Below are 13196 nucleotides of genomic sequence, written 5' to 3' on the forward strand. Positions count from 1 at the left end.
TGGAGAAAATTTGCACAGCCCATGGCAGCAAATGAAAAATTCAGAAATAATGTTTTAATAGAGATGGCCTCTGCGAACATTGCAAAGATGCATTTAAAGTGCAGTCATGAATTTATTTTTGAGATTTAAGAAACATTAGTTGAAAACACTAACATGTCAGATTTTGGTTTAAAGACATCTCACCCATCTGGTCGGCATACATACAAGAGATAAAGAAGGTTTTTTATTTCTGTTTCTTTTTTTTAACTTAAGTTGTATGATTTTTATTATAAATTGAATTCATTTCAATAATACCAAGGGAATTTGGAACTATAAATCTCAAGATATGTTAGTATAATACTATCAAGGAGTATAAAAAGAATCAAGGAAACTTGCTATGGAATTGAATAGGCTTACCAGTCTTGTCATATGAGTTCAAACTCTTAAAGTAATGTCAATGCACCCTACTGGGTAATTTTACTGTCTTTGGAAATTTCATTCTATGTATTAATGAGGTATTGGGACAGATTCAACATGCCAGATTCTGCTTTTTAATTTTTTCTTGGCTCTACTTAGCCAATTGACAATTACTTTCCCCTTGCAATTGCTTAGTGTTTTGCTTATTTATTTTTAGGTACGGATTTTATTTAGCCTCTGTTCTTGTTTCTGTTTCTGTGTTTATTCACTCTATGTTGTATGAAAGCTGTTGATTCTCCCCTGTGCTTTATTTCCTTTAAAATAGTAGAAGTTCTCACTGATTAAAATGGCAAATACAAAATTGTCTTTCTTACTTGTACATGCTGCTTGCAGTAATTATCCAGAGGTAACCAACATTATAATATTAAAATAGAGAAGTCATTTGAAAATGGCAGTACATGTGGATGCAAATTCAAACAAAAAAGCCCAATAATATTGAAGAAGGTAAAGGTATGAAAAGGCAAAGAAAGTATATATCTTGTGTGAAATCAATTGATTTCAAGTTATGATCAGCTCTTCAAACTGATCATAAGAAATAAACTGAATAAAGCAGCTTTATTACATATTATATAATATAGCATAAATGGCTATATTGTCCAACTATAATGATAATACTAAATAATTTAAATGAAAATTAATCCTAAAGACACTTAGAGTATGTTGGATTATTTAAATGCATATTGAAATCACTTGAAGTGACTAGTTCATCTGTGCTAAGCACACAATATTAGATTTTGAGTTTATTATTCTCACTAGTGCATTCTTTTTACTGGATCCCATCAGATTTTTATCCCTCCTTATCCCTTTCTTTCTCTTTCCTCTTTCTTTCTCTACCCCTTTTCCATCTGTATTCTTGTATGCTTCTTTCTTTAAATTTGCTGATTAAAAACTGTAGTTACCATCTAATCAAGAGCCATTATTGTTCAACTTTTCTTTTTTTGGTGAGTAGTGGGTTCTGAACCTCTTCCTTGTCTTCCCATACCAAGCTCTTTTCTGTACTTACTGTCATTTTATTTTACTGTAATCATGTATTCCCCATAATAGTTATTGAGGGCAATGTATCTTGTTTCTTTTTCCAATTTGTGGCAAAATATTCTCCAGGTTCATCCCTATTTCTCACCATCATCCCGGAAATTTCATCAGTGGAAAGTCTTTGGGCTTTTTTGTATCCTTGTTATCAAACTGCTATCAGAGTTAAGCTCAGACTTGAATGATATGTATTTAGTTAAACATATTTTCTTTAAAATGGATCTGTATGGCATATTAGCCTACCCTAGCAGTTCTAATACCCAAAGATCCTCTGGAAAACAGATTCTGAAGGCATTAGGCAGCTGGGATTTCTACCACAGTACTAAGATCTCCTTGGCTGGATAGTGTGCTAGCAATATTCATCATAGTGTTTATTCACTTAACAAATGGTTTATTGATAACCTGCTATGTACCAGGCATAGTACTAGACACTGGGGCTACCTGTCCTGGTCAAGAGCTGACACTTCAATGACAGAGACAGAGCATATATAAATTAATATCTCTTTGATTTCAAGACTCAGAAATCCATTTTGATTTAGGTTAAACACAGTGCTATAAGTTATACTGACATGGAAGAGCCTCAAATAATCCAAGTTTAGAAATGTGGGTGAGTCTCATGGATAAATTCAGTGATTTTACCAATAGCACACCAAGCATGTTCTCCTCAGAGAAAGAGAAAGAGAGTTGATTCATTTGTTTATTTTTTAACAAACCAGCTTCCTCAGGTTTTTGGCTCCAAATGACAGCATCTTAGTCCATTGGGGCTGCTATAATAAAATATCTTAGAATGGATAATGTAGAAACAACAAATGTATTTCTCAGAGTTCTGAGGCTGGGAAGTCTCAGGTCAAGTTGCCAGCATATGTGGTGTCTGTGAGGGCCCGTGCCTCATAGGTAGACCTATGGGTCCTCACATGGAGAAAGGGATAAACAAGCTCCCTCGAGAATCTTTTATAAGGGCACTAATTCCATTTATTGAGGCTCTGCCCTGGTGATCTAATCACCTTCTAAAGACTTCACTATCTTTTTTTTTTTTTTTTTTCCTGAGACAGGGTCTCATTCTGCTGCCCAGGCTGGAGTGCAGTGGCATCATCATAGCTCACTGCAACCTCAAACTCCTGGGCTCAAGCAATCTTTCCATCTCAGCCTCCTGATTAGCTAGGACTACCAGGCTAATTTCTCTATTTTTTGTAGAGACAAAATCTCGCTATGTTGCTCAGGCTGGTCTTAAACTCCTGGCCTCAAGTGATCCTGCCACCTCAGCCTCCCAAAATACTAGGATTATAGTCATGAGCCACCAGGCCCATCCCTAAAGACTTCATCTCTTAATAATATTGCATTGGTGATCAGGTTTCAACATATGAATTTTGGGGGACACAATCAGATTAGAAAATGACTTCTACATTTCCCATGCTTTTATTCCTTTCACTGTAAGTATTTCAAAGGACATGACATCTATTTCTTAGTTTCAGCTCCAAGATTTCTGTGAAGTCTGGAGAAAGACGAGTACTGACCTGGATTCAAATACCCGCTCTCTGACAGATCAGCGCAAGACTTTTTTTTTTTTTTTTTTTTTTTGGTGGGATAGGGTTTGGGTACAGGGAATTGAAGAGGACAGGTTATAATAATCTGTTTCCACTGAAATTATGGGTGATGATAGGAGGGGAGAACTACTTTCTAGGAAAGAATACTTGGCAGACTACTGTCTGGCTATCTGTCTACTACATGGCTATCTGTCTACTACACACATATAAAGAGACATGAGCAATATTGAGGGAAGTGTGTCATAAAAGGGGCCAATAGGAACACAGAGGATTCTACCCTAATTCAGGAGTTCAAAGAAGACTTATTAGAGGAAGTTCCATCTAAGATTGTACTTGAAGCAGGAGGGTTATTACCGTGTGAATAAAGGAGGTGAGGCAAGTAGAGTGTTTCAGGCATTGTGGTCAGTATTTGTGTTCAGGTAGCCTTTTTGAGATACTACTCTAAGCAAAGTGGTGAGTAGTAGTTCCAGAGATACTACTCTGACTGCAGGAGGATAACTGAATGAGGCAACGAGAGGAGAAAAGCAGAGCAACTAGAGGGGCTGTTGTAATACTTCTTTAAACAGATTAGAAGAGCCTGGACTTAAGTAGTCCCAATGGGATGGAGAGAACTGGGTGCAGCTGGAAAAGCTATTTAGACTGCACAATGGACAACGGGTGATTCTGTCACTTTCCAATATGCTTTGTAATCTCTGAAAAGAATGCAAGAGGAGACTGCTATGTTTGAGGCTCGGGGGGTTATTTCTGTTTCTACAGGGAACATTATAGGAGATCATTACACTCTTTAGAATGTACCAATTGTAAGAGCATGACACAATTTTTTGAGAAGTTTAACATAAAAAGGAGGAGAATTTAATAGCCTCCTAAAGACCAATTGGAGTGAAGTATTTTAAAAATTTTTAATAGGTAGGTTTTGGATACATTTCAGTGATGATGAGAAATAGCCAGCAGAGAGGGGGAAAGGTTGATGCTGCAATAAATTGAATTATGACTCTGAGAACATGGAAGTGGATGGCTTGGGGGGTGACTTTCATAAGAGATGAATCTTCTCCAAATAGAAAAGTGGGAGAAAGGATGGAGTGTAGAGTTGGTGGAAGAGAGATGGTGGAGTCCCCATATGATAACTTTTATTCTCTTTTGTGAAGTAGAAGCCGAGGTCTCCTGAGAGTGAAGAGGGAGGTAGGGGTGGTGCTAAATACCAGAGGTTTGAAGAGACTGAGAAGTTTTTGTACCTTTACTGGGAAGATGAGGAAGTGAACAGATTGGTATTTTCAAGCTGTGTTGAGGGTTCATCCAGTTGAGGTTTATTCACTCATTGAAGAAATATTTATTAAGAATATTGAGAATACTTATTGTACCTGCATTGTTGTAGATATTGTTCCAGGAAGATTAGTAATTTCAAAAGGAGAAATGTAGACAATAAGCCTTAGTTCAGGCTGCTATTACAGAATATTGTAGACTAGACGGCTTAAACAACAATTGTTTCTTACAGTTCGAAGGGCTGGGGAGTCCAAGATCAAGCTCTGCTGGCAGATTTGGTGTCTGGTGAGGGGGTCTGCCTCCTGGTTTGCAGATGACTGTTTTTTCCTTGTATCTTCTTCTTACAAGGATGTTAATCTCATTAGTGAGAGCTCCACCTTCATGAGCTAATCACCTCCCAAAGACCCTACCTCCAAATATCATCATATTGAGGATTAGGCTTCAAAATATCAACTTCTTTTTTTTTTTTTTTTGAGAGGGAGAATACAAAAAAATTCAGTCCATAGCAGCAAGAACAATTTAAATAAACCAGATTTTTGTTTTTTATTAATAAATTGTGATATATGCTATAAATAGATAATCATAGACCTTAGTTTTGTTGAGATAGTCCCTGTTAATGCCGGTGGTCCTGATGTCTTGTACAATTTATGGTTTGTGTGAATTTTTAAAAATTTTTAACAATATGTTATTATCAATAGTCACATTAAAGTAAGCCAGGAAGAGTATGATAGGCTACATTGGGCTTCCAGTTTTCTCCATGGCCTCGTTTAGTGGTATATGAGATGAATTTTTAATGCAAGCGTTGACTTTTTAACATGTGATTAAATGTGAAAGATAACCCGAAATAGCTGTCAACTTTTTTAGACGACACATAATACCTTTTTTTAAATGCAACATGCAAGTTACTCACTGATAGAAGGAAGCACCCTTGGATATGAGCAGTTCCGCCCCCATGGCCTAATCACCTCTTAAAGTCCCCACCTCCCAATATGATTACACTGGCAATTAAATTGCAACATGCGTTTTAGAGGGGACAAACATTCAAATCACAGCAATGATATTTTGTATTGTAGAAAATCCTAACATGTCTTAAAATTTTTTCATAAGTTTTTTCCTATTAATGAAAGTTACATTTGCACTGGGCAAAAACATACTTAAGTTAAAACTTACAAAAAAGCCTGTAAATATTTGGATTACAGCTTGCAGGATAGAAATGGTATACTTTATGATAATTTCATATATTATGCTAGTACTAATTTCTATCTTGTAAGTCAAAATATACCTCTCTTCTTGAAAGAAGTAATAGAAATGTAGTTGTCACCATGGAAACAAGAGTTCCCTCATAATCTCTTGATTCTCTTTTCGACAAAGTTCTTACCTATATGGTATTTTTCTTTTCTTCTCTGCAGGACATAGTGTCTTATAAAAATTAAAGTGTTTTCATCAAAAATTAGCTTAAAATTTGTTGAAGTTACTTTATTATTCCTCTTTCAAATACAGGCAAAGAATGATGTAAAGACCAGTAAACCAAACAGGATATGTATGGAAACAATCTGAGTGAAGGGAACTTTTAATTTCATCAACATTCCACACAGTTGTTTAGAAAGAAAAGAACTTTCTAAAAGATAAAATTTTTTAAAAAAATGTCTTAAAATATGTGTATATTATTGCAAGGTGTAAACAAAATTTAACTTAAAATTAAACATATGTTGCTTTCATACTTTCTTTCCTCAAATGCTACTTGGTGTCAGGATTCTGGGGAGGATTTCTGGCAGGGAAAAGGAGGACAGCTAAGGTGGTAGAAACCAAATTCATGGATCTGAAATTCCAACAGTGACCATCCATCCTTCTCATCGTGGTCCTCCCCAGTATATAGTACCTCAGTCAGTCAACTCTGTCCTTTCGGGGGTAAATGCCAGAAAACTAGGCATCAATCTTTCTATTTCTCTCGTATATATAATCATATACCAAGAATTTTCAGTTTGCCTTCATAAACTTACCTAGAATTTATAATGGGTTCTTTATCTCTGCCACCATTTTAGGTCAATCTATGCGAATTTCTGAGTTCTGGAATACCCGATTTTCCTTAATCTATTCTTATTCTCCAGTTCATTCCCTGTAAAATTCCATAGTAAATGTTTCCCAACTTAAACCTAATTGTGCCATTTCCTTGCTTAAAATATCCAATGATTTCCCTTTGCTCTGAATAAAGAACAGCCTACTTCCTCAAGCTCTTCTTGCTCCAATATTTCTTTGCTTTCTGTACCCCAGCTATATTGTTGTAGGATTATCCTACGTTGTGGTCTTTGCACGTGCTGTTTCCTGCACCTGAAAAACTATTCCTTCATATTCATTGCTTCAGAGCATATTTTCTTTAGGGAAGTGTTCCTTGAATTTCCAGAGTATGTCAGATCCCAAGGGAGAGGTATTCTTTTCATAGCACTCTTTTTCCTTTAAAACTGCAGTCCCCAAAGCCCCCTATCTCCCTGCCCCCCCAGACCGGTACTGGTCTGTGGCAGGTTAGGAATTGGTCTGCATAGCAGGAGGTGAGCAGTGGGCAGGTGAGAGAGAAGCTTCATCTGTATTTACAGCCACTCCCCATCGCTTGCATCATCACTTGCATCACCGCATGAGCTCTGCCTTCTGTCAAATCAGCGGGGGCATTAGATTCTCACGGGAGCCCAAACCCTACTGTAAACTGTGCATGCAAGGGATCTAGGTTGCACGCTCCTTATGAGAATCCAATTCCTGATGATCTGAGGTGGAGCTGAGGCAGTGATGCTAGAGCTGGGAAGTGGCTGTGAATACAGATCATTAAAAGAGAGGTTTCACTGCACAATAAATGTAATGTGCTTGAACCATCCAGAAACCATGCCTTGCTCCCATCTATGGAAAAATTGTCTTCCATGAAATGGGTCCCTGATACCATAAAGGTTGGGGACCATAGCTTTAAGACATTTATCACAGTTTTGGATTGTATACCTTTTAGTGTTATTATCTGGATAGTGTACACTGTACACCATATCTTTATTTTATACTTTCCACATTAATATATCTCCAGAGCCTAGTGTAATGCTATCACATACTAAATAAAGTAATTTACTTAACTAAGTAAAATTCCTGTCAAAAGCAGAGGTGCAGGGAGTGAGCTGACATTGTAGAGACAGCATATTTTCCATTAGAAACAGGAGAGAGGGAGGAAAGTTAGGTTGTATATGCTAGAATTTTGTAAAGTTGGGGCAATATTTTGCAAGAGTAACTGCCAAGTGTATTCTATATAGTTGCTTTTTTCCTTGAAGGAAGGAAAAAGGGAGGAGGAGGAGGGTTTGGTGGAGCATAGAGAAGGTTTAGGGCAATTATGTTGGATATTGGGGAAGAAATCTGACTATAGAAATTAGAATGAATATTGGATAGTGTCCATGACCCAACTGAGTAGGAGATTGTGATTAGTAGTGGTAGCGCCATCTGCTTAGCAGTGTGATATTCTCCACCAGCTCAGGTATAGGAATGGAGACAAACTACTGGGCTAGCCCAAGGTTAGAGTTTTGCTTCATTGATATGATGGAAGGACAGGGAATTGCAGATGCTGGCAAACATTGAAGAACTTCCATTTACTAAAGAAATATCTTTCCAAAACCATTGCATTTGTTTATGCTTTAACCTCATTGGAAATCTTTTCTCAAATACCATTTTATAAGGGAGTTTGTCCCTGATGAGTCTATCCAAAATATTATTTTTCCTTTTATTCTTTATCTCTTTACATGATTTATTGTTCTCTTCATTCATATCATTATATGATTTACTGTTATTTTTATATTTCTTATTTGTTTATTGCATCTACCTCCTCCTTTAGAATATATACTATGTGTGAGTAGGGACCTTTTAAAAAAATTGTTAAACCCCTGTTTCTGGAACAGATAGTAGCTTAATCAATATTCAAATTTATGAATTATTTATTTAAATGATTATCAGAAGGACTCCTGTCACTAAGCAACTATACAGAAGGAAATTTTAGGAAGGTAGCAACATAGAAAGTGATAAGTTATATTTTCAAAGCTAATCAGTACTCACTTCACATGCAATTGTATTTTGTTTTTATTTTTGTTAACTTCTGTTTAAAATTTAAAATTTTGAAAGCATTGACATATCTGCTGGCTCATTTAACCTTCACAACAACCCTTTGAAGGCCCTCTTCTCCCCCTTGCAATTTCATACTCTCAACTGAAAACCAAACTCTTCCATGACTTCTACAGAATTTTCTCATCTTATCATAAATTAGTTCCATATTCCCATAAAACATTTTCCCATATTTTGATTGCCCTTATTACATTGTACTGAATTACTTATTTATGGTATTTGTCTCTTACTATATAGTGAATTTTTAAGCTGGACTTCATTTGCATGTTGTTATCTTTATCACTTCAACACAGAGCCTGCCCCTATTAAATTTTAATATGTGTGTTGAATGAATGAATGAATGAACCTCCATTTGATGGATAAGGAAACTGAGCCCATGGAGTGGTTAATTACTTTGCCAGGGCCACAGAGATTATAAAAAGTGCTGGCCTTCTGATGCCTAGGTAAAAGCTGGTAGTAATATGTATTATACTTTAGTCAATTAATTTATATTCCTAGAATTGACATGTGAATTTAATCTTTTCAAAGAATCTGAGCAAGAGCCATTTAAAATTTTCAACATAAATAAAGAGCCCATTAAGGCCTCTGTTTTGTTTTGCACATTTCATATCCTTCTGTGCAAATGCTTTTCACATTCTCTGCTCTAAAACAAAGCCACGTGATTTTATAAACAACAAAAGAGAGCAGTATCATGCAGTTAAATGGATGTCCTTTTGTATCACAAGAATCCCTAAAGCCTCCAGAATTTAAAATAAAATAAATCTTTTCAAATAACCTGTTTTCTCCCACGATTTTTCACAAGAAATTTTCCTACCATAAATATTTGAGAAATCTTAATATATTAATAATAACAGAGGCATCCTAGAAATTATTTTTAGTCATTGGTTCATTGCATTACATTGTTTTGTGAATCAGGCGATCTTCCCTAAGTCAAGATGAAATGCCATTCCTTTGTAGATCATTGGGTCAGGAGAGGATTGGCAAATGTTAGGAACAGCTAAAAATCATAGGTGGTGGTGTCAAACCATCTAGACAAGGTTCAGGAATTCATATATTTACCTTGCACAAAAGTAAACCAGTTAAAATCCAGGAATTCCATGAAAATTAGTAAGTACATAGAACAAATGGGCAAAACTAGGAGTTAATGGACATAATAAAAACTAAAAATCATCTGAATATGCCTAGATCTAGGGAGACAATTTTTACCCTCTGGGTTCTTTTCTAGTCTCTATTTAAATAAAAGGTAGTCTCTAGGAAGTGGTTATCTGGGACCTACTTTTTGAGGGGTTCTTGCCTATTTCTAATTCAGGAATGCATAAAGGAAGCAATAGGCATAATAGGGGTACATTGACTAATTAGTTTTATCACCAAAGTCAAGTAACATGATTTGTATATCTTATAGGCTTGTTGCCTGTTCTCTGAAAGCTCTATTCTCACCAACTCACATTTCTTCTGGGCTCAAATATGAGCAGACACTAGGGGACAAGTAAAAAATCTGGTGTAGAAGCAAGTGCCATTCACACCCCAAATTGCAAATTTTATCATTTTATATTGGGAGAAAACTGAAGGATTTGTGCAGAAATAAATTCTTGAGCTATTAGACCAAATAAATGATTCTAAAATTGTTAAATCAAGATTGAGCCAAATTTATTGATATGGGTACATTGCCCTGGGATTCTCTCCAGTGTGAAAGTTCAAACTCTGGGGATGGCTAACATTTTACTAGTCAGATGACTGAATCCTGGGTGTGATGTACCTTATATTAAATGAAACTACAGTCACTCTGTGCATTGTAAAGAATTCAAAGTCTTAGGGTGGTAGGAATGTTGACATCTACTTACATAATTTGTCCATTCTTCTTTAATCATGCCTCCAAAGAAGTTCCAGAGGACATTCTCCTTACCACGATATTGGGAAATACATTCGTAAGGCAAGCACCAAATCTTAAAATCCTGGTGGCTGTTTATAGCAGACCAGTTGTGACAGTAAGAATGAGTTCCCTGATTTCAATGGGGATTTATTACGGGATCCCAGAGTGGTGGAGGCACATCATTGCCATGGGCAAGGGAAGAGGGCATGATTATAACAGGAGCTGTAATCAGAATAGTTTGATCTACAAAAACGTTTATCATGTTAATTAATCAGGATATGCCTACACCTGCAATAAATAGCTAGACTACTATCTGATTAAGTGTCTTAATTTAAGAACACACAAATAAACAAATAATAGCAATAATAATCCATTTCCGGTGAATGGAGACTGATTTAGAATCACCACAGTGGAGAGACATGTCCTCTTCTCCAATTCCCTGCCCTGAGCCAGTTCACAGACACAGAGCCCCTGAATGAAGCAGAGGCTGTGAAGAAGGAAGGGCCCTGGGATACCACCATGAGCGTGCACTAGGCATCTTCCTCTTGCCCTTCCCCAAAGGGTACTCTGACCATTTGCCAGTGTGTCTGTGAATGTGATATTGAAATGCCCAGATTCTCATCAGTTGTGAGACACTGGCTATGAATCTCAAATGCCACTGAGTCTCCAGGCAGAGCAATGACTTTTGGAGGCCAGCTGATCAAAGAGCTTTAGCCTACATCAGCTCACAGAAGACTTGGTCCCTAACACCCTGCCCCATGGCTATTTCCTACTGTTACAGGGGCAAGAAGAAGCCACACCACTTAGGGAGGAAGGGCCATTTCTGCTGACAGCAGAGGCACTGTATAAATAAATTTCATTTGTGTAGGTGGTGTCTTTAATGGTGTTAATAATACTACTGCTAGTAATCATAACACTAGCTAACATTTATTGAATAACTTCTATATTCCAGGTACTATTCTATACCTTAATTTTAATTAAAAGTCAGGAACTGGATAAAATAATTTTGAGATTCTTTCTAATATAAGAATTATGGTTGTAGGACCTATTTAGAATCACTGTGCCGGTGGGTACTTTTCCTCATAGGTTATGTTCTCTCAATCATATAATCCTCATAATAATAAATTTAGACTGTTTGCCTATTTATTACTTTTTAAAAGGTAACTCTTTTTACTTCAGAACAATTTTAGATTCATAGAAATATTGTAAAAAATAGTAGCGATTTCTCAGATTCCCCACATCCAGTCTAACCTATTAATTAATGAACCAACATTGATATGTAATTATTAACTAAAGTCCATACATTTTTGTATTTCCTTAATTCTTACCTAATGTTTTTTTTCTGATCCAGGATCCCATCATGGATATCACATTACATTTAGTCCTTGCATCTCTCTAGGCTCCTCTTGGCTGTGACAATTTCTCCGTCTTTCCCTGTTTTTGAGAACTTTGACAGTTTTGAGGAATATTGGTTAGTCGTTTTATAGAATATCCCTCAGTGGGGATTTGTCTGATGTTTTTTCTCATTAGACTGGAGTTGTGAGTTTTGGGGAGGAAGACCAAGGTAAAGTGCTGTTCTTATCACATCATTACCGAGGGTGCATACTGTCAACCTGACTTACTGTTGATTTTAACCTCAATCACATGGCTGAGGTACAGTTTGTACCTCAAATGATTTTCCCCTGTATAGTTTTCTCTTTTCTTTCTCCCTGTCCATACTGTACTCTTTGGAAAGAAGTCACTGTGCACAGTCCACACTTGAGTACTGAGGAGTTATGCTACCCTTCATAAGGGCAGAGTATCTATATAAATTATTTGGCATTCTTTTACTCAGATTTATTATATTTCTTATCACCCCCCATTTATTAGTATATTTAATCATTTATTTATATCAGTATAGACAATGGATATTAATATTTTATCTTTTGGGTGATAATCCAATATAACATTTATTTTGGTGCTCAAGTTATTTCAGCTTTGGCCATTGAGAGCTCTTTTAGTTGGCTTCTGTGGCCCATTGACATATCCTCATCGCTGTAATTTTTTTTTCTTAGCACTTCTTTACTTTGTGGCACTACAAAATTCTTTAGGCTCATCTTGTATATTTCCTGCCCCGGTTTTAAATCGGTCATTTATCTGAGGAGTCTTGGTTAAGTTTCTTGGAGAATGATATTAGAAACCAAAATTTAGATGCTAGAAAACACTTTCTAATATGGAACATTGCTATGTTTATCTGAAGAATAACTCTGCTTATACAACACCTAACCCTAGTGTTATGGACTGAATTGTGTCCTCACAAAATTTACATGTTGAAGCTATAACCTCCAATCTCTACTTAGAGATAGGGCTCCTGGGGATATAATTAAGGTTAGATGAGGTCATAAGGGTGGGGTGTTAAGTCTATAGGATTGGTGTTTCCATGAGAAGAGGAAGAAATACCAGAGACCTTTCTCCACCAAGGGAGGACATATCTACAAGCCATGAAGAGAGGCCTTATAAGAAACCAATCCAATGGCACTTTGATCTTGGACTTCTAGGCTCCAGAACTGTGATGAAATAATTTTTTGTTGTGTTACAAAACCAAAGTCAGTGGTATTTTGTAATGATAGCCCTAGTTGACTAATATACTTTATGCTATAGTTTTTGCTTCCAAGGTTATGAAAACTTCATTCTAATTTCCTTCCTGCCTTCACCTGCCTCATTTTGAAGATGAGACACATTTTTCTATTTCCAAAGCCTCTGATACAAGAAAATACAAATAAGTAAGAGTGTTAGAGAAGGAGACTAGAAGACAGTGCTGAGACTGGATGTAGGGGCTTGCATGTTGGGTTCAAATGTTAAACAACCCTCAAGCAGAAGCTAACTAGAGGGGCTGATAATCACAAGCAACAACTAGCTTT

Source organism: Lemur catta, chromosome 8 (assembly GCF_020740605.2).
Source record: "Lemur catta isolate mLemCat1 chromosome 8, mLemCat1.pri, whole genome shotgun sequence".
Lineage (NCBI taxonomy): Eukaryota > Metazoa > Chordata > Mammalia > Primates > Lemuridae > Lemur > Lemur catta.